General features: G+C 45.4%; 1 long non-coding RNA gene across 1 annotated transcript in view; it reads right to left on the bottom strand.

Moving 5' to 3' along the window:
• Positions 1–24725, bottom strand: part of LOC144691203 (uncharacterized) — a 44390-nt gene extending 19665 nt beyond the window's left edge. The window contains exon 1 of the long non-coding RNA XR_013579058.1: positions 24283–24725. This is a non-coding gene — a long non-coding RNA (uncharacterized LOC144691203). The remainder of the gene's footprint in view (positions 1–24282) is intronic.
• Positions 24726–25719: the final 994 nt, after the last annotated feature.

Below are 25719 nucleotides of genomic sequence, written 5' to 3' on the forward strand. Positions count from 1 at the left end.
AGGTACTTTGCGTCAGTCTTCACAGTGGAAGACACGAGTGACATCCCCAAAGTTCAAGAGAGTCGGGGGCAGAGGTGAGTATGGTGGCCATTACCTAGGAGAAGGTGCTAGGAAAACTGAAAGGTCTGAAGGTGGATAAATCACCTGGACCAGATCGATTACACTCCAGAGTTCTGAAGGAGATAGTTGAAGAGATAGTGGAGGCGTTAGTGGCGATCTTTCAGGAATCACTGGAGTCAGGGAGGGTCCCAGAAGACTGGAAAATCACTAATGTAACCGCCCTGTTTAAGAAGGGAGTAAGGCAAAAGACGGGAAATTACAGGCCGATTAGCCTGACGTCGGTCGTTGGTAAGACTTTAGAGTCCATTATTAAGGATGAGATTTCAAAATACTTGGAAGTGCATGGTAAAATCGGGCAAAGTCAGCATGGTTTCATCAAGGGGAGGTCATGCCTGACAAATCTGTTAGAATTCTTTGAGGAGGTAATGAGTATGTTAGACAAAGGAGAGCCAATGGATGTTATCTACTTGGACTTCCAGAAGGCCTTTGACAAGGTGCCGCACAGGAGGCTGCTCAGTAAGATAAGAGCCCATGGTGTTAGAGGCAAGGTATTAGCATGGATAGAAGATTGGCTGTCTGGCACGAGGCAGAGAGTGGGGATAAAGGGGTCCTTCTCAGGATGGCGGCCGGTGACTAGTGGAGTTCCGCAGGGGTCAGTGTTGGGACCACAACTTTTCACTTTATACATTAATGATCTAGATGAAGGAACTGAGGGCATCCTGGCTAAGTTTACAGATGATACAAAGATAGGTGGAGGGACAGGTAGAATTGAGGAGGCGGGGAGGCTGCAGAAGGATTTGGACAGGTTAGGAGAATGGGCAAAGAAGTGGCAGATGGAATACAACATAGGGGAGTGTGAGGTCATGCACTTTGGTAGGAAGAATAGAGGCATGGACTATTTTCTAAATGGGGAGAGAATTCAGAAATCTGGAATGCAAAGGGACTTGGGAGTCCTAGTCCAGGATTCTCTTAAGGTTAACTTGCAGGTTGAGTCGGTAGTTAGGAAGGCAAATGCAATGTTGGCATTTATTTCGAGAAGACTAGAATATAAAAGCAGGGATGTGCTGCTAAGGCTTTATAAGGCTCTGGTCAGACCACATTTAGAATATTGTGAACAATTTTGGGCCCCATATCTCAGAAAGGATGTGCTGGCCCTGGAGAGGGTCCAGAGGAGGTTCACGAGAATGATCCCAGGAATGAAAGGCTTAACATATGAGGAACGTTTGAGGATTCTGGGTCTATACTTGATGGAGTTTAGAAGGATGAGGGAGGATCTGATTGAAACTTACAGAATACTGAAAGGCCTGGATAGAGTGGACGTGGGGAAGATGTTTCCATTAGTAGGAGAGACTAGGACCTGAGGGCACAGCCTCAGAGTAAAGGGAAGACCTTTTAGAACAGAGATGAGGAGAAACTTCTTTAGCCAGAGAGTGGTGAATCTATGAAATTCATTGCCACAGAAGGCTGTGGAGGCCAGGTCATTGAGTGTATTTAAGACTGAGATAGATAGGTTCTTGATTGGTAAGGGGATCAAAGGTTATGGGGACAAGGCGGGAGAATGGGGTTGAGAAACTTATCAGTCATGATTGAATGGCGGAGCAGACTCGATGGGCCGATTGGCCTCATTTATGTTCCTATGTCTTATGGTCTTATGGTCAGACACAACTTCGACTTGAGTGAACTCAATGGCCGAGTCTCCCAAAATTTCATCATCTGTCTGCTTCTTAAAAAATTCTGCGACTTTCACTTTCAAAAGCCTCTTTTGCTTCATGTGGCTGATTCTTTAACCCTTCCATCTCTTTTTTTGTATTTGTTTTTTGCCTCCTGGAAAATTGAGCATTGTTGTGTCTTCTCTGCCAACTCATTCTTCAGTTTACTCAGAGAAGTGCTGAATTCCTTCTGTTTCTCTTCATACTTTCCCAGTGGTACAAACTTTGGCCTGAGGGAATCTTGTAGAGTGTGAAGGTCTTTCAGCAGGTTTTCTTTCTCCTTTCCGAGGTTGCTCACCTCGTCTCAAACTCTGTCATCAATCAGGGTCTCTTCGAGTTCCTTCTGCTATTCTACCATGTTTTGGCTTAAGACAGCCTGTGTTTCTTCAGCTTGTTGAATCTTTACACGCTTCTTTTCCAAAACAGGAATGTTTCCAGCTTCCTTTTGGAACCTCAGTGGCCAATCAAGGCTGAATTCCTTTAGCCACTTTAGCCCTGGAAGGCTTGGTGCTCTGCCTCTCAATACCAACATTGATCGCTTTGCCAATTGGCTTCCGTACGCCTTTGACTTGAATGTCTTCACCTGTGCATGTTTTTAGTTTGCCAGTTGTTTCTTCTAAATTTAATTAATGTTCACCATTATTCAGATATTTCAAGGTATGTTCCCCAATTACTGTAGTGGAAGGTCCTGTGTCCACTTCCATTCTAACAGGTCTGCCATTTACTTTCACTGTTGCAAATATTGGTTCTGTCTTTCGAACTTTCAGATTAAATAACAAGTAACTGTCTGAATTTGTTGTTTCAGGCTCTTCTACCTTGTAGATCTTACTGTGTTTCTTCCTTTGTTTACAAGCCTGCTTGAATCTTTCCTTACACTGTCTCATTATATGTCCATTTCTGTAACAATGATGACGTGCATTTTTTTTTAAACTGCCAATCGTTAAAAGACTGCTTATTTCCACCTGTATTGAAATTATTACATTGAAATTATTTGATTTCACTGCTAAGTCATTTTTCCTTATGTTTCAGCTGGTGGGGGCTGTATCCTGCTTCTCATCGGAGTCTTGCATTTTTGCGTTCTTTTTGGCTGGGGTTTCCTGCCCGATGTGGAGGATGGCACCATTTTGCACACCCTGTATAGCTTTTGAATCTCTCACTGCACTTTCCATGGCTATCTCTAGTGCTTTCTTGAAATCCAAATTCACTATGGATAATAATCTCTTCTGAATCATGTCCTCATTCACACGACACACTAAATGATCTCTGAGCATGTCCTTTAGAGATGTATCAAACTCACAATGTTCCATTAACTGTTTTAAATTTGCCACATAGCATACAACTGTCTCACCCAGGGCTCTATCTCTCAAATTAAACTTGAACCTTTGCATTATTACTGAAGGCTTTGGTTGATAATGACATTCCATGGGGTCTACCAATTCATCAGAATTTTTCAAATCTGGAGCACTGGGTGCCATCAAACTTTGAATCAAGCCATAGGTTTTATTCTCACATGTACTTAAGAGGATTTCTCACCTCTTCTCTTCCCCCATAATCTTGTTCGCTTGGAAAAAGAATGTGAGACATTTAATGTAATGAGACCAATCATCTGTGGCTAGATCAAAAGGATCAATTCTTCCAAATTGGGGCATTTCAAGAGGGAATTACTTTGTCGATTCGAACGGAATTTCTCTTAGAATTACTGGCCGAGGTGCAGTGCCAATTTCTTTTCACTTGAATTATTCTGTTAAACTTGTTTTATCCTCATCGCCAGTTTGTTGTAAGTGGTGGCCGAGTTGGTACTATTGATAGAGTTGATCCACAAACACTTCTTAGGTGGAAACTTTACATTTATTTACAAGGTACTCAGCAGCAACTACACATTGTGCTTTCAACTCAAACTCTATCTCTACACAACCAACCACCAACTATTAACTACTGACTACTGAGGTGGCCCACGCTACTCTCCTATTGGGTACTAAGGGTCATTTGACCTCCCTTAACAAGCATTATTCTTAAAGGTATTTTACACTCTAAATAAAACCATAATTACCACACTGACCATTTAAGAAACTGTTTTTGAAGAGAAGAGAAAAGACAACCTTCTGCTAGGAGTTCACAATTCAATGCCTGCTAATTCAATAAGATTCTTTAAACTACCATTTCATACAGCACTTTCAGGAGAGGGGCCAGAAACATGACAAAAACAAATAGAAAGTCATAGACCCTGAGAGGTGGGCAGCTACAGGGCCCCATATTTGGCATCCAATTACTGCCACTTGATAAAATTTGGTGCTGTACTCATAATCTAGTCCACTGTGTGGTTAGAAGGAGATCATTTGTTAAGCATGGATTAAATTTATTGTACCCAGAGAGTGCATTTATACCACATAAAACTACTTCAGCTTCATATCTAAGCTAAATGTGCAGTGGACAGGGAGTGAAGCAGGAGTTAAAGAGCCTGCAGTGTAAATCCACTGCAGTGTTCAACCTGCTTCCCAGAGTGACTGGGGAGGGACAGCCGATGATTCTGTTGGGCACTTTTTATATCAACCTTAACTTCAAATTAAATATTTAGAAAACTGGGATTCTCCTCTAGCAGGTCCTTTAGTGCTTAGCTTTCAAATTGCTGGGAGACAGCTCTCAGCAGGTGCCTATCACAATCTATCTGATCAGGTTCTGCTGAATTGAAGCTCCCAGTGTCACAATGCCCAAGGTTTAACTGAAGATCAAATTCTGCGGAAGGACCAGAGATTTTCCAAGGGTACCTCCCTCCCCTGCTTCGAATGCTCCTTCGTGGAGCTACTTTCCTCATCTGTTGAATATGTTGATAACATCGGAAACTCTTCCATGCATTACCAGAGCACTGTGGCCCACAGGCTGTTTATTACCCCTGCCAAAGGCTCACTTATCAGACCACGGCAGAAGCAATTTAATAGGATTTTATTGTCCGAAGCCAAAAGGTTTATTATTTCAAATTGGAAAACTGAAGCAATACTGACTTTGTAGACGGGGATTAAAGTATTATGCAACACAATACTTTCAGAAATTTTGATTTATTCACACAGGCAAACATAAGATGGGGTTTGCAAAATTGAGGCCTCCTTATTTGATACGTGTTAAACAATGAATACATCATTCCGTCTAAATGGCTATTCCCCTGTAAACCTGTCCTGTACTCTTGTGCATGTTGGTGCACATAGGCAGATAGGTAAATAGGGAGCAAAGGGCAGATCGGGATATTCTGGGCAGATTTGCAAGCCTGTTCGTGGAATTAGGAATTATATAATTGCACTCTCTTTTCAAAGTCTGGATTTTATTTCTGGTTGCTAGTCATGCAAAGCCTCTTTAGTTGATTCCCTTCACCGAGGCCTTTGGTGTACATGTTGTGGCCTAATACTGTGTACTATAGGGCTCGCTCCATGGTGTGGTGTCTCCAGTCAGGTAACTGAGTGTGAAGGGATTTTGACTCCCTCTTCTGGGTTGACCCCGCTTTTTATGGGAGATGGGGAGGGAGTGGTGGGTGGGGGAGTTCCGGACAGGGAAAATAACTGTATTTTAAGCATTTTCAGTCAGGCTGCCTGCCAGGTGGGAATGCCTGTGGTTGGGGACTGGACTGAGGGAGGGATAGTTTGCATTCAGGAGTCGCATTGTTGGGGGTTGGGGGGGCATGGGTGTGGGGAGAGATTGCAAAGAGTAAGGAGATGGAAGGGGGTAGCAGTGGTGGGCAGCTTGGGTGTGAGGAATGAAGTAGGTCTGCTTATTGGACCAGAAGGAAACATTCTTGCTTCTCCGGATCCACAAGCAGTGCTATTAATGTACTGACTTTATCCTGCCCTTCTCTCATCTGTTCACCTGTCATGTTCCCTGAGACCCAGCAAAGCTTGGCCAGCATGGGTAGAAAACAACAACAATTGTGAAAATGGAGGCATATGGCCCCCTTAAAAGCTTCTACTAACTGACACACTAGCCCCTCAACCTGCCTCTATTAGAGGAGGGGTCATCACGCAGCTGAAATTTTAATCCAAGACCCCATCTGACCCCTAGGAGGGGATGTAAAAGCCTCAATTACATTATTGGAAGAGAAGGGGTCTTCTCCCTAATGTCCTGGCCAATACTTACCCCTCAACGTAAATCACCAAAAAGAGAACTGTTATATGATCATTGTCTCGTTGCTGTTTTTGGGAGCTTGCTGTGCACAAATGAGCTGCTGTATTTCCTCCATGACAACAGTGATTACACTTCAATATCATTGGGTGTAAAGCATGTTGGGATGTACTGAGGGCATGCTATATAAAGACAAGTCTTCCTTTTCACTGGCCTGGTTTGAACTGATGTCAACACTTGGTTTCCACAAAGTTAAAAAAAAAATGAAACCTCCTTTGGTTAAAGATAATGCTGGATATGAACTCAATCATCTTGCCTAAAAAAGTCTTGTCTCTGGTAACATGTGCTTCATAAAAGCGGATGGATTTAATATATAATTTTATGGATGTGAAAGAATAATGCAGTTTGCCTGGGTTTAACATTGACACAAGCTGTGCATTTTACCTTTTGTATGCAACATGCAATCAAACATCTGAGCGATACTGAGACCTTTTGGGCCCCTGGAGACTATACAAGGAGATGAAGGTTTTTGCTCGAGTCAAATGCCGCAAACCTGTACAGTAATGCTATTGAAACACTGTCATAAATTCACCAGAGTAATATTGTAGAAACTAAAAAGACTTCCCCCTGAAGTAAAATATTCCTGTACCTTCCAGAATTCCATCTTGCTGCAGTTTATGTGCAATTCAGAAGGCCGGATCAGAACTCCTGATGGGAGATATGCAAATGTACAGTGGGTAGCCCAGGAGGCAGTGGGTGGGTTTGGAAACTGTCTGCCCACTACAGTGTGAAGCTCGATAGACCCTGGCTTCCAGCCTCCCTTTATGGCCTCCATGTTAGATTACCTTATTAATGGTTTTCAGTACCTCAGATACTGTGCCCTCTCCTTAAATTCTGGCACCATCACCACTCTGCGACTCCTCTGTCCTACCACCCCATCTCCGACCTCCCTTTCCTTTCCAAAGTTTTTGAACATGCTAATGCTTCTCGAATCCCTGCCTAACTTTCCCAGAACTCCATGCTTGAATCCCTCAGATCAGGTTTTTGCTCCTGCTACAGTAACAAAACAGATCTTATCAAAGGCACAAGTGACATCCTGTGAGACTGTGGTAAACTATCCCTCCTCATGCCCATCCACCTGTCTGCAGCTTTTGACATGATTCACTGCAGAATCTTCCTGCAGCACCTCTCCACCATCATCTGGCTGGACAGAACTGCAATTGCCTGGTTCCGTTCTTATCTGGACAATCATAGCCTGAGAACCATCTGTAATGAGTTCTCTTCCCATTCGCCCACTACAATCTCCAGTGTTCTCCCCTTGGTGATATTATCTGCAAACACAGCATCTATTCCCGCAGGTGCACGGATGATACCCAGCTCTACCTCCCCACCACCTCTCTCGGCCCTTCCATTGTCTCTAAGTTGTCAGACTCTTTGTCCGACAACCAGTATTGAATGAGGAGAAATGTCCTCCTGCTAATTATTGGGAAGACCCAATAGTGATTGGGTTGGGTTTTCAACTGCTGGTGCATTTGGGAATGAGTGTGGGTTCAGTTGAAAATTGTGTTCCTGGAGGGAATCCCTCTGCCTCCACAATGGTTTGCATTTTTCAAAGGAACTGCAGTGGAGAGGGAACAGGAAACTTACTTGCTGCCAACTAATGACTCCTTAAACTCCTTCACGAACTTGCTAAGAGGCCTGCCCAAAATAGAATGATATTTTCAATCTTTTTTCCGGACAAAACCGAAATGTCTGTACGTGTTAGTGCATAGCTGTCGGGAGTCACCGGGGTGGGGGGGGAGGGGGGTTGGGGGGTGGTGCAATGTGGGGGGAAATGGAAGTTTGTTTCCATCTGTATTTTTTTGAGAAATGTGTTCACCAAATTGGTCCCTGGGATGAGGGGGTTGTCCTATGATGAGAGGCTGAGTAAATTGGACCTATATTCTGTGGAGTTTAGAATAAAATGAGGTGATCTCATTGAACCCTACAAAATTCTGAAGGGCTTGACTAGAGTAGACGCTGAGAGATTGTAAATGCTGGTCGGGGAATCTAAAACACAGGGGCACAGCCTCAGGATAAGGGACCAATCATTTAGGACTGAGACCATGAGAAATTACTTCATGCAAAGGGTTGTGAATCTTTGTAATTCTCTATCCCAGAGGGTTGTGGATGTTCCATGTGAATATTCTAAGGCTGGGATAAACAGATTTTTGGCCACTCAGGGAATCAAGGGATATGAGGGCAGGAAAATGGAGTTGAAAGCCGAGATCAGCAATAATTGTTTTGAATGGTGGAACAGGCTCAACAGGCCACGTGGTCTACTCCTGCTCGTTTTTCTTGTGTTCTTGCCTCCTTAAGGGGTCAACTAGTGCCAGGTCAACTGCTGTAACTTAACATGGCGTGCATGTTGCCTCCTGCCCAATCAGCCTGTTTACATTTAAAAATAGTGTCACAAGAGCAACATAGTTCAGGGGTCGGGGACTGGAATTCATCCAGGTGTCAGGTTCTGGTCCAATGTCTTCAGTACCCAGCACAACTCTGTTCCCTCTCCACTGTCTCCATCTCTCTCCCTGGCTGCTGTCTAAGGATAAGCCAGACTGTCCACACCTGAGTGTCATATTTGATCTTAAGATGAGTTTCCAATCGTCTATACACACCATCACCCAGACCGCCTATTCCCACCTCTGTGGCATCGTCCAACTCTTCACCCACCTCAACTGATCTTCTGCTGAAACCCTCATCAGTACCTTTGTTACCTTTAGATTAGACTCTGCTCCCTGTGTCAGAACTTGCACCAAGTCCTATTCACTCAGCATTTTGTATTCACTGACCTACATTTCATTCTGTTTAAGTAACGGTTCCATTTCCCTTCATGGCCTTGCTCCTCCTTATCTCTACAATCTTCTCTGCCCTAGTACCTTCTAAGGTATTTGCATTCCTCCAGTTTTGCCCTCTTTGAGTACCCCAATTTTTCAAATGCTCCACCTTTGCTGGTTGAGTCTTTAGCTTGCAAGGCCTTAAACTCTGGTGTTCCCTGCCTAAGTCTCTCCACCTCTACATCTCACCTCCTTTAAGACACTGCTGAAAATCTACCTCTTTGACTAAGATTTTGGTCACCTGTTCAAATATCTCCTTGCGTGACCTTGTGTCAACTTTATCTTGATAACGCTTTGGTAAATGCCTTAGGATGTTTCCTTACATTAAAGGCACTCTGCAAATACAAGTTGTTGTTGTTACACCTCTGTGCTGCCTGTCAGTCTCTTGACTGAACGTGGCAGCTGTTCAAATCAGCAGGTTAAAATTACATCTGGCGGGAAGGCAGCAGGATCGATAAGTCTCTGCCCTGCCTCAATTTTAACGACTCGTCTCTCCCCTGATTTCCGCCAGGCAAACGATGTTAAAATTGGACCTTCAGTGTTCACCTACCTATTCCATTTCCTGCAATTTACAAAGTAGACAGGGAGAAAATACAATTTCACGTACTCTTGAAAGGATCGAATACAAGATGTCACAGATTGAACATAAATGGTAAAGGAAGCCAACGTGACATGAGGAAATATATTTTGACACAGCAAGTGGCTAAGGTCTGGAATGCACTGTCCGAGAATGTGGTGGAGGCAGGTCCAATCGAGGCATTCAAAAGGGAATTAGACTGTGATCTGAAAAGGAACTCCTTAAGAGTGCTACCAACTGAATCATGGCTGACACTATGGTCAGTATAAGTACAGGCAGTGCCAAAAAGAAAACTTATTTAAATAGATATTAAGGCTCAGAAAGAAAGCCCATGGCGGAATATTCCATTGGCAGCAAGGTCTCGCCTGCTGGATGGAGAGGCGGAGAGAGACCCACACTGCCTCTTCTTTGGAAGGCCAGCCAGATCTTATGCCAATTGGGCAGATCCGGGGACACCAGTGGGCCTTCCTCTAGGATCTATTTACCGGAGGCATGAACCCGCCTGCCAAGAACTGCCAGCTAATCAGAGGCTGGCAGCTCCTGTGATTGACTGCGCCATGGAGGAGGCTGTGGCTGCTTTCGGAACAGCACCCCCGGAGTCCCAGGACCCAGGGAAAAGGTGAGTAATGGGGGGTGTTTCTCAGGGTGGTGGGGGGTCACAGGGAGAGGGGGCCATGGGAATTAGAAGCAAAGGCAGGAAGGTGGCTGGTAGCGGCCAACCCCCTGTCCCATGTCCTCGATATCACGCACAGATTAGAGCAGATCGAGGGACCAGCCCGATCCCCACCAGCTGAGATGCAGCCTATACAGTTTAACTCGTCGTGCAGGCTGCAGATCTGCTGGAGCTGGGAAGGCTGCATGTGAAAGAGCTGATTCCAGCCTACAGCAGCGCCCCGATAGGAGCACATAATATTCATGCCATCATAAATAATAACCTCTCCTACAAAATAAAACATACCCATGCCCTCCAGGAGTGTGCCGACATTGCCTAGTGTCTCACTATCAACATCTTGTGATCCACTTTGACCAGCAGCTTAACTGGATCAGCCATAACTGTAACTAGAAAAGCAAAATATATATATTTTAATTATTTCATGGGATGTGGGAGTCACTGGCAAGGTCAGCATTTGTTGCCCATCCCTAATTGCCCTTGAACTGAGTGGCTTGCTGGACCATTTTAGAAGTCAGCCACATTACTGTGGGTCTGGAGGCACATGCAGACCAGACAGGGTTTCCTCCCCGAATAGATATGAGCGAAGCAGATGTGTTTTTACCACAATCAATAGCGGTTTCATGGTCACCATTACTAAGACAAGCTTTATGTTCCAGATTTATTTAATTATTAACTTTAAATTCCACCAGCTTCCATGGTGGGATTTGAACCCAAGCCCCTGTCACATTATATAAAAACAAAAAGCTAAAAGCTACTGCGGATGCTGGAAATCCAAAACAAAAACAGAATTACCTGGACAAACTCAGCAGGTCTGGCAGCATCGGCGGAGAAGAAATCAGTTAACGTTTCGAGCCTTCACGATCCTTCGGCAGAACTGAAGCATAGTCAGGAGAAAGGAGAAATATAAGCTGGTTTAAGGTGGGGTGGGGGGGGGGTGGGGAGAGAAGTTGAGGGTGTGGTGATTGTGGAGATAAGCAAGCCGTGATAGGAGCAGATAATCAAAAGATGTCACAGACAAAAGGATCAAAGAGGTGTTGAAGGTGGTGATATTTGTCTAAGAAAAGTGCTAATTAAGAATGGAAGACAGGACACTCAAAGTACATAAAAACAAAAAGCTAAAAGCTACTGCGGATGCTGGAAATCCAAAACAAAAACAGAATTACCTGGAAAAACTCAGCAGGTCTGGCAGCATCGGCGGAGAAGAAATCAGTTAACGTTTCGAGCCTTCATGGCCCTTCGGCAGAACTGAAGCATAGTTAGGAGAAGGGAGAAATATAAACTGGTTTAAGGTTGCGGGGGGGGAGGGGGGTGGGGGGAAGAGAGACGTTGAGGGTGTGGTGATTGTGGAGATGAGCAGATAATCAAAAGATGTCACAGACAAAAGGGTCAAAGAGGTGTTGAAGGTGGTGATATTTGTCTAAGAAAAGTGCTAATTAAGAATGGAAGACAGGATATTCAAAGTACATCTCTAGTGGGGGTGGGGTGGAAAGACTAACAAGGTTTTAGATTTAGATTTAAAAATAATGGAAATAGGTGGGGAAAGAAGAATCTATATAAATTATTGAAAAAAAAAGGGGGGGGGGAGAAACGGGGTGGGGATGGGGGGAGGGGGAGTTTAAGATCTAAAGTTGTTGAATTCAATATTCAGCCCGGAAGGCTATAAAGTGCCTAGTCGGAAGATGAGGTGCTGTTCCTCCAGTTTGCGTTGGGCTTCACTGGAACAATGCAGCAAGCCAAAGACAGACATGTGGGCAAGAGAACAGGGTGGAGTGTTAAAATGGCAAGCGACAGGGAGGTTTGGGTCTTTCTTGCGGACAGACCGCAGGTGTTCCGCAAAACGGTCGCCCAGTTTGCGTTTGGTCTCTCCAATGTAGAGGAGACCGCATTGGGAGCAATGAATGCAGTAGACTAAGTTAGGGGAAATGCAAGTGAAATGCTGCTTCACTTGAAGGGAGTGTTTGGGCCCTTGGACGGTGAGGAGAGAGGAAGTGAAGGGGCAGGTGTTGTATCTTCTGCGTGGGCATGGGGAGGTGCCATAGGTGGGGGTTGAGGAGTAGGGGGTGATGGAGGAGTGGACCAGGGTGTCCCGGAGGGAACGATCCCTACGGAATGCCGTCGGGGGGGTGAAGGGAAGATGTGTTTGGTGGTGGCATCATGCTGGAGTTGGCGGAAATGGCGGAGGATGATCCTTTGAATGCGGAGGCTGGTGGGGTGATAAGTGAGGACAAGGGGGACCCTATCATGTTTCTGGGAGGGAGGAGAAGGCATGAGGGAGGATGCGCGGGATATGGTCTGAACACGGTTGAGCGCCCTGTCAACGACCGTGGATGGAAAACCTCAGTTAAGGAAGAAGGAGGACATGTCAGAGGAGCTGTTTTTGAAGGTAGCGTCATCAGAACAGATGCGACGGAGGCGAAGGAACTGAGAGAATGGGATGGAGTCTTTACAGGAAGCGGGATGTGAGGAGCTGTAGTCGAGGTAGCTGTGGGAGTCGGTAGGCTTGTAATGGATATTGGTGGACAGTCTATCATCAGAAATTGAGACAGAGAGGTCAAGGAAGGGAAGAGAAATGTCAGAGATGGACAATGTGAAAATGATGGAGGGGTGGAGATTGGAAGCAAAATTAATAAATTTTTCCAGGTCCCGACGAGAGCATGAAGCAGCACCGAAGTAATCATCGATGTGCCGGAGAAAGAGTTGTGGGAGGGGGCCGGAGTAGGACTGGAACAAGGAATTTTCCACATACCCCATAAAGAGACAGGCATAGCTGGGGCCCATGCGGGTACCCATAGCCACACCTTTTATTTGGAGGAAGTGAGAGGAGTTAAAGGAGAAATTGTTCAGTGTGAGAACAAGTTCAGCCAGACGGAGGAGAGTAGTGGTGGATGGGGATTGTTAGGGCCTCTGTTCAAGGAAGAAGCTAAGGGCCCTCAGACCATCCTGGTGGGGGATGGAGGTGTAGAGGGATTGGACATCCATGGTGAAGAGGAAGCGGTTGGGGCCAGGGAACTGGAAATTGTTGATGTGACGTAAGGTGTCAGAGGAATCACGGATGTAGGTGGGGAGGGACTGGACAAGGGGAGAGAGAAGGGAGTCAAGATAACGAGAAATGAGTTCCGTGGGGCAGGAACAGGCTGACACGATTGGTCTGCCAGGACAGTTCTGTTTGTGGATTTTGGGTAGGAGGTAGAAGCGGGCCGTCCGAGGTTGGGCGACTATCAAGTTGGAAGCTGTGGGAGGAAGATCGCCAAAGGAGATGAGGTCAGTGACAGTCCTGGAAACAATGGCTTGATGTTCTGTGGTGGGGTCATGGTCCAGGGAGAGGTAGGAGGAAGTGTCTGCGAGTTGACGCTCAGCCTTCGCGAGGTAGAGGTCAATGCGCCAGACAACAACAGTACCACCCTGGTCAGCGGGTTTGATGACAATGTTGGGGTTGGACCTGAGAGAACGGAGTGCATTAAGTTCAGAGAGAGACAGATTAGAATGGGAGAGAGGAGCAGAGAAATTGAGACGGCTAATGTCACGCCGACAGTTCTCAATGAAAAGATCAAGAGAAGGTAAGAATCCAGAGGGAGGGGTCCAAGTGGAGGGAGAATATTGGAGGTGGGTAAAAGGATCCGTTGAAAGGGGAGAGGACTCCTGCCCAAAGAAGTGAGCACGGAGACGAAGACGGCGGAAGAAGAGTTCAGCATCATGCCGAGCCCGAAATTCATTGAGATGAAGGCGTAAGGGTATGAAACTAAGTCCTTTGCTGAGCACTGAATGTTCAGCATCGGAGAGGGGAAGGTCAGGGGTTATAGTGAATACGCGGCTGGGGCTGGGATTGGAAGATGGGGTGGGGACGGAGGGACAAGCAGGGGTGGAGGGTCCCAGATGGGTGTTGGTGTCGATGAGTTGTGGACCCAAACCTCCCTGTCGCTTGCCATTTTAACACTCCACCCTGTTCTCTTGCCCACATGTCTGTCTTTGGCTTGCTGCATTGTTCCAGTGAAGCCCAACGCAAACTGGAGGAACAGCACCTCATCTTCCGACTAGGCACTTTACAGCCTTCCGGGCTGAATATTGAATTCAACAACTTTAGATCTTAAACTCCCCCTCCCCCCATCCCCACCCCATTTCTCCCCCCTCCCCCTTTTTTTCAATAATTTATATAGATTCTTCTTTTCCCACCTATTTCCATTATTTTTAAATCTAAAACTAAAACCTTGTTAGTCTTTCCACCCCACTCCCACTAGAGCTCTACCTTGAGTATCCTGTCTTCCATTCTTAATTAGCACTTTTCTTAGACAAATATCACCACCTTCAACATCTCTTTGATCCTTTTGTCTGTGACATCTTTTGATTATCTGCTCCTATCACTGCTTGCTTATCCCCACAATCATCCCACCCTCAACTTCTCTCTCCCCCCGCCCCCCCCCCCCCCCACCTTAAACCAGCTTATATTTCTCCTTTCTCCTAACTATGCTTAAGTTCTGCCGAAGGGTCGTGAAGGCTCGAAACGTTAACTGATTTCTTCTCCACCAATGCTGCCAGACCTGCTGAGTTTTTCCAGGTAATTCTGTTTTTGTTCCCCTGTCACATTAGCCTGGGCCCCTGGATTACTAGCCCATGACAGCACCATCTGCCCCACCCTCCCTAATATCTCCTTATGGGGCTTGGTGTCAGATATCACCTGATAATAATCCTGTGAAGCACTTTTGGGATGCCTTAAATGCACCATATAAATCTCAGTTATTGTTGTTGAATGAATTCCCTTCTGATGTTTCAAAGCCTTTCCATCATCTTTCGGGCTCAAGTCAGGAGTGTGGTAAAATCCTCACGACTAATTTGGAGGGTGAAGCGGGGGCAGCTCAAAAACCTTGATAGCACCCGTGACTGTGCAGATTGTTCCATCTCTTGCCCTGCTACTGGATTCAATATTCTTTGCCTCCATCACCGACGCACTCGGACTATAGGGTGACTGATTTGCAGGATGCACTGAGCAACCCCCCAAAGCTCATTCAGCATCACCTCCCTTCCAAGCTACCAGTGAGAAAGACAGGAGCAAGAATCTGATGGGAACCCAATCACCTCGAAGTTCCCTCAATTGTCTTCCAGACTTGGGCACGTGTTGCCATTCCTGCATCGTCACTGGCTCAGTTTCCTGGAATTCCCTACTCTACACCTTTGTGGGAGCACAACAATGCAAGAACTGCAGCCATTCAAGGAGGAGGCCCACTCTGACCATCTCAGTGCAATTTGGAGTGGACAATACATGATTTCCCAGCATTGTCCCATCATGAGAGAGAAAATTAATTGTTGCCAGCTTGTCTGCACCTATCTCTGTGATTTTTACCTCATCTCAAAAACGGAACTCATTCAGAGATTCTTAAAGAAATATCTCATCTCCTCTTAACCCTCTTGGCTGAAAGGGAAGAGGTCCCCAGTCCATCTATTATCGTAGAATCATTGAATGGTTAAAGTGGAGAAGGAGGTCATTCAGCCCATTATGTCAGTGCTGGCTCTTTGCAGGAGCAACTCAGCCAGTCCCAATTCCCTGCCTTTTCCCTCTGAAAAACTGAATTCATATTCTGCTGGGATTTGAATTCACGTTTTTGGGATCACTAGTCTGCTATATTGCCATACCCCTATCACAGTATTATTCTATTCTCGCCTACAGCCTTGCATTCTTGGTATAATCATTCTGAATCTCTTCCGCACCCTCTCCATGCACCTAACATTTTACCTAACGTAAGATTCATTTGGCACTTTGAGCTCTGTCACCTCCAGCTCTTGGGAACTCAAAGCAACTGAATGATTGCAACAAGTGACTGCCGGTGATGGAGGTATTCCCAAGTGTTACACTGCCATGCATATTTGAAGGAAAAAAAGAGTGAGCAAGTATAGGGCGAGCAACAAAAGATACTGGCCACGAACCAACGAGAAGCCGCCAGGCTCTCCACCCACCTCCCCTTTCTTGCCTCTGGGTCCTGAACCTTCAGGACCCTCTCCCTATAACAGTGGAACATTCCTCCCATTTTTACCCATTGCCTCCTGATGTGCCTTTCTCTCTATACAAATAGAAAAGGGATAAATGTTAGAACATTCAATCTGAGAGATGTGCATTGCACAAAGGTCCAAAAAACAGCCACGTTATGAAGCAGGCCTTGTGTTGGAACCATATTTGATGCTCATTACCGTGGCAACATATGCAGTGCCCCAGTAAAATATAAACATGTCAGTACATTTGGAAAATGCCTGAGCAGTTGCCATAGTGCTATATGCTTGTCCTCTGTGATGTTTGCCCAAACTTAAATTGCAATGCTGATAAGTCAGAGTTATAAATTTTGACAATACATCGGCAGTCCTTGTGTTGGTAATCTTCCTGAGGCTAGCAAGTTCCTTCCTCCCTCCTCCCTGGTTTAACACACAAGGGATTCATCAAGGTATACAATCATCTCCAGCCAGGTCGCACTGGTATTAATTTCACTACAGAATGACTCTCAGCAACAAAACACAGCAGTGAATACACTTCAGAAGTACTTCATACAGCGCTTTGGGACATCTTGAGGTTGTGAAAGTCTCTGCATAAAAATGTAACTGTCTTTTTCACAGCTCCTTTGGTAATATTTCCAGAACTGCCTCATTGAATCGAATTCCAGCATGTTCCCCTATTTATTCCCCCCTTCAGCTTTAGAGGTGATCAACAGCCCCTTCAAAGCTCCAAATGCTGAATAATGCATTCATTTACCCCAACACTCTCCTATTGTTTAATGGGCCAGGACTGCTATAAACCTATCACAATTGATTGGCCTCATATTATAGCAAAAGGCTGACTACAGCTTTCTGACCGCCATTATTTCCAGCACTATTAACTCCTTCCTCACCAGCGGTGGGTGATTCATTCAATTCCGTTCCTTCTGCTAACTTGTTCACTGTGCTTCATCAACTTGTAATACCTGAGGAACAGTAGTTTGGTACAATCACAGCATCAGTCCCAATAGGTGGTGTTATATGTCATAGTATTATCTATAAATATCTGTAAGTGTAAATATGTGTAAGTGTTCCAGGTGTCACATTTCACGGCTGCACTAGAGACCGAAATGATGTGTACAGAACCAGTCTTCCTTTGTACAAGGCATCAAGGCAAGATTAAACATAATGGGCGGAATTTTACAGCTCCATTGTGGTGAGGGCAGCGGTGGGCTGTTCAAAATTCCATTGACTCCTATGGGAGCACAAAATCCCGCCAGCGAAAGATTCCGCCCAACGAGTTCTGATTTTTTCCAAACTTGAAGTGTGATTATTACCAAAAACTGGGAACCAAAAGTCAACAAGAACACATAGCAGGGGGGGTAATTTTATTCTAATTTGCTGGCTGGGAGTGCACAGAATTGGGTGGAATATAAGTTTTACCACCAACGCAATGTTGAGTTTTGTTTCAATAGTGAATATTGAGGGTGGAATGTAAACCACTCTTTTTCCCTGTGGGAAGGTTAGGTAAAAATTGCCGCCAATATAACATCAGACCTAATAAAACAATTAGCAGAGGAACCAGAGACTGATGATTCACCAACCACTGGTGAGAAAGGGACAGTGGTGAGGGGCAAATGGCTCCATGTGACCTGCCCCACCCTGCACCCCCTCCCCCCCCCCCCCCCCCCCCCCCCCACCCCCCACCCCCCACCTCCTCCCAGCTGTTGGGAAAGAATGCACGCTTGGGTAGACCAGCTTTGAAACAGAGGTTGCTAAGCTGTCAGAATTGCTCATTTGGATCAATGAGCGCCTCAGCGGGAGGTGCTGTGAGTGTGCTGCATGGGTGCACTGAATAGCCAGCCTCTGGCATCACCAGCTTGAGCAGTTCATGGATGCCTGCACAGCACATTACCAATGATCAATCCACTGTGCTTGTGGCATCTGCTACCATGTCCTCTGTGATCCAGCCAAGGACCACAGTGGGACTCTCTCTCTCAGGACAGCTGTCAGTGACGCTATGGCTGCTTCAGGGTCTGAATGTCAGCTGGAAACGAGTCAGACTAAACTGTCTTTGGCATCACATGGCTGCATAAAGAACAATAATTACTCAGGCATTTACAGATCTGCCTGTTCACTCTGGTCTAATGATAGTGGGTCATGCATGTCATCCACAAGTTAGTGTGTGGCTTTATTTGATAATTCTCAGCAGGGTGTTCTCCGGTAGGCACCATGTCAGCACAGATCCTTGACCGCACAATGATAGGGCCAAGAAATAGGAGGCAGCAGCTTATGTAGTGTGAAGGCCCTGGTGACTCTGGAGACAAACATTCTGGCAGTGATAGTACGACATCAGACTTGGTTATGGATGGGAGTACAGAACCTCTTGTGGTAATCAGCACTATACTTGCGTAGTACTCCTATACTCTTTGCCGAAAGGAGCACCAATCAGATAAATTGACATAAAACAAAAACAGAAAGTGCTGGAAAAACTCAGCAGGTCTGACAGCATCTGTGGAGAGAGAACCAGAGTTCACGTTTCGAGTCCGTATGACCCTTTATATGGAGACATACAGACTCGAAACATTAACTCTGTTTCTCTCTCCACAGATGCTGTCAGGCCTGCTGAGATTTTTCAGCAATTTTTGCTTTTGTTTCAGATATCCAGCATCCACAGTATTTTGCTTTTATCTAGATTGACATGAACGTTTGTACCAGGAAGGGAGGCAGGGAAGAGGAAAAACAAGGACTGAAGCCACAGTGAACTTTCACATTAAACCCTGCTTGGTTCATCCCCTGTTTGTCCTCCAATCCTGGGCTCTGGAGCATCCCTGATTTTAATTGCTGCACTGCTGCTCTCTGTATCTTCAACTGCCAAGGACCTAAGCTCACAAATTCCCACCCCCTGCCCCGAAATCTCTCCAACCTCCTAACTCTGCCTCCCCCTTATGATGCTTCTTAAAAATCTTTCAGCCAAGGTTTTGGTCACCTATCCTAATATCTAATTATGTGGCTCAGTGTTAATTTTTATTGGATGACAGCCCTGTGAAGAGCCTTAATTTGGATATTTTACTATGTTAGATCGCCAGTTGATTTTTTTTGTTGTTAATAACTCGTCCATTCAGTACTTAAAGTGATTTACTTTCACACAACAGGGTAAGGAAAGGATTCCAGGATTGGATGGCCTGCTAAGTAGTTCTTGGAGGAAGCACTCATTGATCCCTGTGGGCAATTTAATTTTTTATTCTTTCATGGAATATGGGTGTCAGTGGCAAGGCCAGCATTTGTTGCCCATCCATAATTGCCCTTGAACTGACTGGCTTCCCAGGCTATTTCAGGGGGCAGTTAAGAGTCAACCACATTGCTATGTGGTCTGGAGTCACATGTAGGGCAGGCCAGGTAAGGACTGTAGATTAGATGGGTTTTTACAACAATCAGTGATAGTTTCATGGTCGCCATTACTGAGGCCAATTTTCAACTAATTGAATTTTTAAATCATAGCTGCTATGGTGGGATTTGAACCCCTGTCCCACAGAGCATTAGCATGGGCATCTGAATTACTAGTCTAGGGACATTACCACTATCCACCGTCTCCATTCTTAACCACAGTGCCTGATTCAGAGCTGTCTCCTTTTAATGACACTAGGCTACTGGTTCGATCTTCCTGCTGGTTGGCATCAGTTGGCCAACGCTGAAGATATTTGATCTTTCTGCATCTATGATTTGCAATGAGGTAGACAGCTAACCTGTTTCAAATAAATGGGCTAAAACCACAGACCGAAGAAAGTCATAGGAACATGTTCAATGTCTTTTGCCTCATAAGGGGTGATTATAAAAATCATGAAATGGAGCTTATTCAAAATGCTGCTGTCCATATCCTAACTCTCAGCAAGTTCCATCCAACTTGTGTTTGGTGCTCTACTTTGGCTCCTGGCCTGGCAACAAATCAAATTTAAAGTTTTGAACTTTGGGCACCAAATCTCACCATGGCCTCGCAACTCTTTATTTCTGTATCCTCCACCAGTCCTACAACACTCTGATTAATCTGCATTCCTCCAACTCTGGTCTCTTGTGAATCACTGATTCCCTTTGCCCTAACATTGATGGCCATCCTTTAAGCTGTCAAAGCCGTAAGCTCTGGAATTCCATTTTAAAACCCCTCTCTTCTTTAAGAATCTCCTTAAAATCCGTATTTTTGACCAAGCTTGTCGTCACCTGGCCTAATGACCGGAATTTTACATGGAGGCGATAGACCTGTCACCCAGCTGAAAACTCAGTGTGAACATATCTATGTTTACGTGGTCACCTCGCAGTGACTTTACAGCTGTTCGGCTGCCTCCAAGAGCTGCTGACTAATCAGTTTGGTCGGCAGCTGTCAAGACCCAGCAGCAGCACAGGGAGCGATGGTCACCTCTGGGGCTGTAGCCAGGCCCCACCGATGTCCTGTCGATGGAGCTGGATCAGAAGGTAAGTTGGGGTCTACCGCCAGGGCTAGGCGAAGGGCAGGGGTTGAACAGTGGGGATCAGAGGTGGTGGTGGTGGTGGGGCGGGGGGGGGTGGGGGGAGCGTGGGGGGCAGCAGGTGAGCATCATAGGGGGCTCCTTTGAACAGGAGAGACACCTCCTCAGACTGCAAAAAGGCAGTGATGGCCTCGTCATGTGACATGGACCCCTCCCGCCATGGGTAAAATACCAATGACAATGGGAGGAGGCCCTGAATTAGCACCAATTGGCCCAAGAGTGGGCAAGCCACCTGACACTCCCTTGCGTGTCCCTTGAGTTTACCTACAGATAAAAGACCAGCAGAGGCAGGCAGATGATGAGCATGGTGCCACCACCATGGTGCCCAATATTAAGGGCATCCACCCTGCCACCTGCTAGCCGGCTCCCTTGGGTGGCCTGATTACTCATCTGCATTTTGAGGTGCTTTACTATATTAAAGGTGCTGTATGAATGCAGGTTATTGTTGTTGCGTATGATCCAGTGGAACGTGGCACCTGCTGGAAGGGCATCTCAGGGTGTTCTCTAGGTGGTCATTGGCTCTGTTATTGGCATGGGTTAGCTGGCATGGGTGAACAACCAGCTCTCTGATCATTTGGAGCCGATGGTGGGACTTCCTTGTGCTCACCTGGAAAAGAAACAAACAGCCTGACCCAGCGGGCTGAATGGTCTCTCTCTGTGTTGTAATTTGATGGTAATTCTATGAGTAACACAAAGCTATAATGTTCAACCAGATCTTGCCGCTGCCCATTTTTGCATCCTAATGTTACAGGCCATGCAGCACACGACTGTGCATTTCCTCACTTTTACAGAGAAACATTGCAAGGATCGTTCAAAATGGTCCTGGCATCTGGGTTGAAGCTGATACATTAACTGCGTTCTCTGTTATAATCCTGGTTGCACCATGTGCCAAATGGAATGTTTTTCTGTTGTGTTTATGAATTGCATTTAAATGTCTGTCATCATCACTATAGCATTTAGTCCTTGGCACTCGGGGATTATCAGTATAATTTACCACTGCCTATTCATTGCCATCCCCAGGAAATTAGCATTCTCTGTAGAAGAGCATTGTTTGGCTAATACACCATTTGCAGATTGAGGGAATAATAGCACCTCACAATGGCGTCGGGTTGATGCTGGTTTGCACATGATTTGCAATGTGGGTATGGATGCCCTGCACTCTGAGGAAGTGCACAAGTTGGAGTTTGTGCCTGTTCTGTTGCTGGTGATGTAGATGTATTCTGCAGTTAATGTATGTCCCTGAATGTAGAACCCGAGCTTTGGTTAACTGAGTAATTGAATTTTTCAACATATAGTGGATGACTCCTGAATTGCCTCCTGTAGGTTTTCTCTACTTGTTCATGGGACGTGGGTGTCGTTGGCAAAGCCAGCATTTATTGTTCACCCTACATTGCCTTTGAGTCAGGGCAGCTGATTGGCTTTCTTAGATACAACTGAGTGGCTTGCCGGGCCACTTCAGAGGGTAGTTAAGAGCCGACCACATTGCTATGGGTCTGGTGTCACATACATGCCAGACTGGGTAAGGATGGCAGATTTCCTCCCCTAAGGAACATGAGTGAACCTGTTTTTTTTTAACAACAATTGAGGACTTTATGGGCACCATTACTGATATTAGCTTTTTATTCCATATATTTTCGCAACTGTCGTGGTGGGGTCCTTTTTTCTAGCCCTGCCTGCAGACGTCTCACTCCTTGTGGCTCACCAGTTGAAATTTAAAGCAACCCCCTCCCCTCCCTTCCCCACCTCTGGGAGTGAGCTGGGAGGTGAGGGGGCCCTTAGAATTGGGCAGGAAGGCGCAGGGCAGAGCCTTCTTGACGGCCCTCCGATTAATTCAGGGGAGGGGCAGGTCAAAGACGGCCTTCTTACCCAGACGCTAATTGAGATTCTTAAGTGGCCAATTGATGGCTACTTAAGAGTCTCATCCCATTTTCTACCAGTGGCTGTGGGTGGACCATACGCCTTGTGGAGAAGGCTACCAAGTATACCCTGGCGGCCTCCCTATGTGCTCACAGGGGGTGCCCTCCTGATCAAGAATCTATGCCCCATAGAGTGCCCCCCCAGGTGGCAAGGGCCACCCCCCTCACCTTTGCCCTCCATAACAACCTCCCACCCCGCCACTTCCCCCTTTATGGGGTCTGCCTGACTTTCCCCAATGAGTCAGCCCCGCTCATCTCTCATCTGGGACCCTCCGTCAATGCTGCTGCTCTGAGGCCAGAGTGCAATCACTGACTTTTACCACTCCTGTGAGGTCATCATTGATGTGGCCATTCATCCTGGTGCACAGAGTTCAGCGGACTTAAAAAGTGTTAAGAGTGAATGTTAATTTTTGTATGTTACTCAGTCAATAATTTTCAAAAGACGAGTTTTGGGGGCATAAATTTAAGTCATTGTGTCTCAGAGTCCAGAATGATCTTTGAATCATTTATAGATCACGCAGTTGTAGAGCAGCTAAACCCTTATGTATGGATCAAAGGCCTGCCTGTCAAGGTATTAACGTGTGTTGGGGTATTTAGTTTGAGGTTCACAAGCTGAATCAAGTCGCCTGAACTTTGAATTTGGCCCATGATATATTTTTAAATTATTCAGAAGAGTCAAACTACTCCCAGGGCTCTCTAAACATTAAAATATTAACTATGTGTTTGGAGAAAGTTTTATGTTTTTCATTAAATTTAAATATTTACTATTTAAATTACCACATTAAATATAAAGCTTGTGAAGAAGAATAAAATGCTCGTTTCATTACAAATTGATCTGCTCTATCCATTAATTCAATATTAAGATCACATAATTTACGTTACTGCAAAAACAAAATATGCTTTTCTCTAGTGAGCTTGAATTAAATGTGACATGTTCTTGGGCCTTGAGATATACAGTTCATGGAGCATCCTGGATCCTGAGGTTAAACTAAGTGTCTATCGCTTTCCCAATTTCCAAATACCCTCAAAAGAGGAAAAAAAAAATCTCTTCGTATACACTCTCAGAATGATCCAAAAGTGTTTCTCAGGGAATGAAGGGGTTTGGGTGGGAGGGGTGGGGGCAGGGCGACTTTTGCCACCAAGGCAAAATCTGTTAAAAGTACAGAAAGGATGCAGCTTTTGGCACCTGTAGGACAAGCCATTGATCCAATGTCATTTCTGAATAATTTTTGACATATTGGCTCAAAATTGGCTGTGGAAATAATGGTGAGGTGAGTTGTGCTCACCATTAGTATTGCGTAAATACCACAGCAACTCCAGGTGAGAGCAGATGTGCAATTAAGCACAGAAATCCAAAATTTCCTGTAGGAGATTTGCCACTTTGCTGTTAGCTTCTCAAAACAGCATCTTGTTGTTTGCTTGGCATCAAATGCACTGAGCAGTGGGAAGTTCTTATACTTGCATTGTGGATACACTTGGAACTTTGTTTTAACAAGGTGATGAAAGTTAATTACTGCCTGCCAGCCTCTCTGACACTGAAAATTAACAATTACAAGTATGGGGTCTCATTCCTTCGGGTTTTAGTTATTTCCGGAACACCTGCTTATCAACATTTTCTTGTTTTTTTTATTTTTTCTCTTAATCCAATCTCTATTTTCCCCTGTTTATTGCACTTTCAGTACCTGATTTGACATTGAATTCAGCCACTCTAATTCCTTTAACAAGACCTTGTGTTTGTTCATTTTGCAGTCTTCCGATCTGATTATTTCAGGTTACGCTCGCAATCAAGCAAATAATTTCGCAAATTCGGCTCACATTCCAAGAGCATATATTATAAATCCAAGGGTGAATGAGCAATTGATGAGAATGCTCGGAGACCCATGAGCAGTACATACCCAAAGTTGTGCTGTGTGGTCCGAGAACAATTTGCTGGATCCTATCAGTGAGCTGTTGGCCTTGAAAAGCATCAAGTATGCACGTATGCAAGGCTGAGAACTCCAATTTTCCACAATCAGACTCTGCTGAAAAAAGATCATTGTCCTGAAATGTTAAACCCATTGCTCTGTCCACAGCTGCTGCCTTTCCGATTTCCAGCATTTCCTCGATTTGATTCCACAATTCTCCAGCAACGTCCAAGAAATGCCTGGGCTGGAGAATATCCTGTGCACTGTACAATTCTCAAAGGTAACGAATGTATATCATCTTGCCACAAGGAAACTTCCCAAATTGCTGAACATACTTTGCCCTTAAGAAAAACTAAGGGTTGATGGTCAGAGTTGGAAATTTGTGCTCAGCTGTCCTTTCTTCACTGCTAACCTCACAGTCATTCTCTCCTCTCGTTTGGACACCTCTCAAGCATGACAAAAAAAAATAACATTTTTGCATCTGCGATCTGGAAATGGAAACTGAGAGTTTTTGGCACTGACATATGATTGTCATGGATAGATGGTTTCCTGTGATGCTTTGCAGAAGGGACATAATTATTTGAACAGGGCAATATTCCAGAGCTTCATGAATAGGGAGGCAGGGGTCCACTGCTGGAGTCCCTCCACAGTTATTGACATTTTCCACCATAGTGTTTTTTAGATACAGATAGTTAACTCCAATTGAACAGTACACTCTGTGACACCCTCCACTGCCTGATATTCTTCATGCATTCTGAGAACTTGGTCCCAGCAGTTCTTACAACAATAACTTGCATTTTTATAACCAATATGACATAGCAAAGCATCTCAAGCTGTTTCACAGGGACAGTATTGAACAAAGTTTGACACCAATCCACCAATGAGGGCAGGTGAAGAAAACCTTGGTTGAAGGAGGAAATTTTAAGGAATGTCCTGAGGAGAGAGAGAGAGAGGCAGAGAGGTTTAGGGAGGGAATTCCAGAGCTTAGGCCCGAGGCAGCCGAAAGTGTAGCCAGTGATTAAAATCAGGGATACACAAGAGGGCAGATTTGAGGAGTGCAGGGGTCACGTAGAGTTGCAGGGGGAGGAGGGGCAAGGACAGAGAGGGGCCAAGGCTCTGGAAGGATTTGAAAACAAGGATGAGAACATGTTTCTTAATTTGGGCCAACATAATCGGTGTGGAGACCTCTGAAAACCTGGAGGCTCTGGGCTCTAAAAGCCTCAGGAATACTTCTTGCAGACACTCATTGGAACACTTGTCCCCAGCCATTATATCAGTTGGGTATTCCTTTAAGTTAATTGGAAGCTCCAGCAGCACCGGTATCCCAACCCTACCCCTGCTGCCAAGATGGTAAATAGGAGAGCTCGTGGAGTGCATCTTGAATCCGACAGTGAACGAGAGAGCACTGTGAGCTGTGAGGGCGATAGT

This window comes from Cetorhinus maximus, chromosome 15, assembly GCF_964194155.1.
Source record: "Cetorhinus maximus chromosome 15, sCetMax3.hap1.1, whole genome shotgun sequence".
Lineage (NCBI taxonomy): Eukaryota > Metazoa > Chordata > Chondrichthyes > Lamniformes > Cetorhinidae > Cetorhinus > Cetorhinus maximus.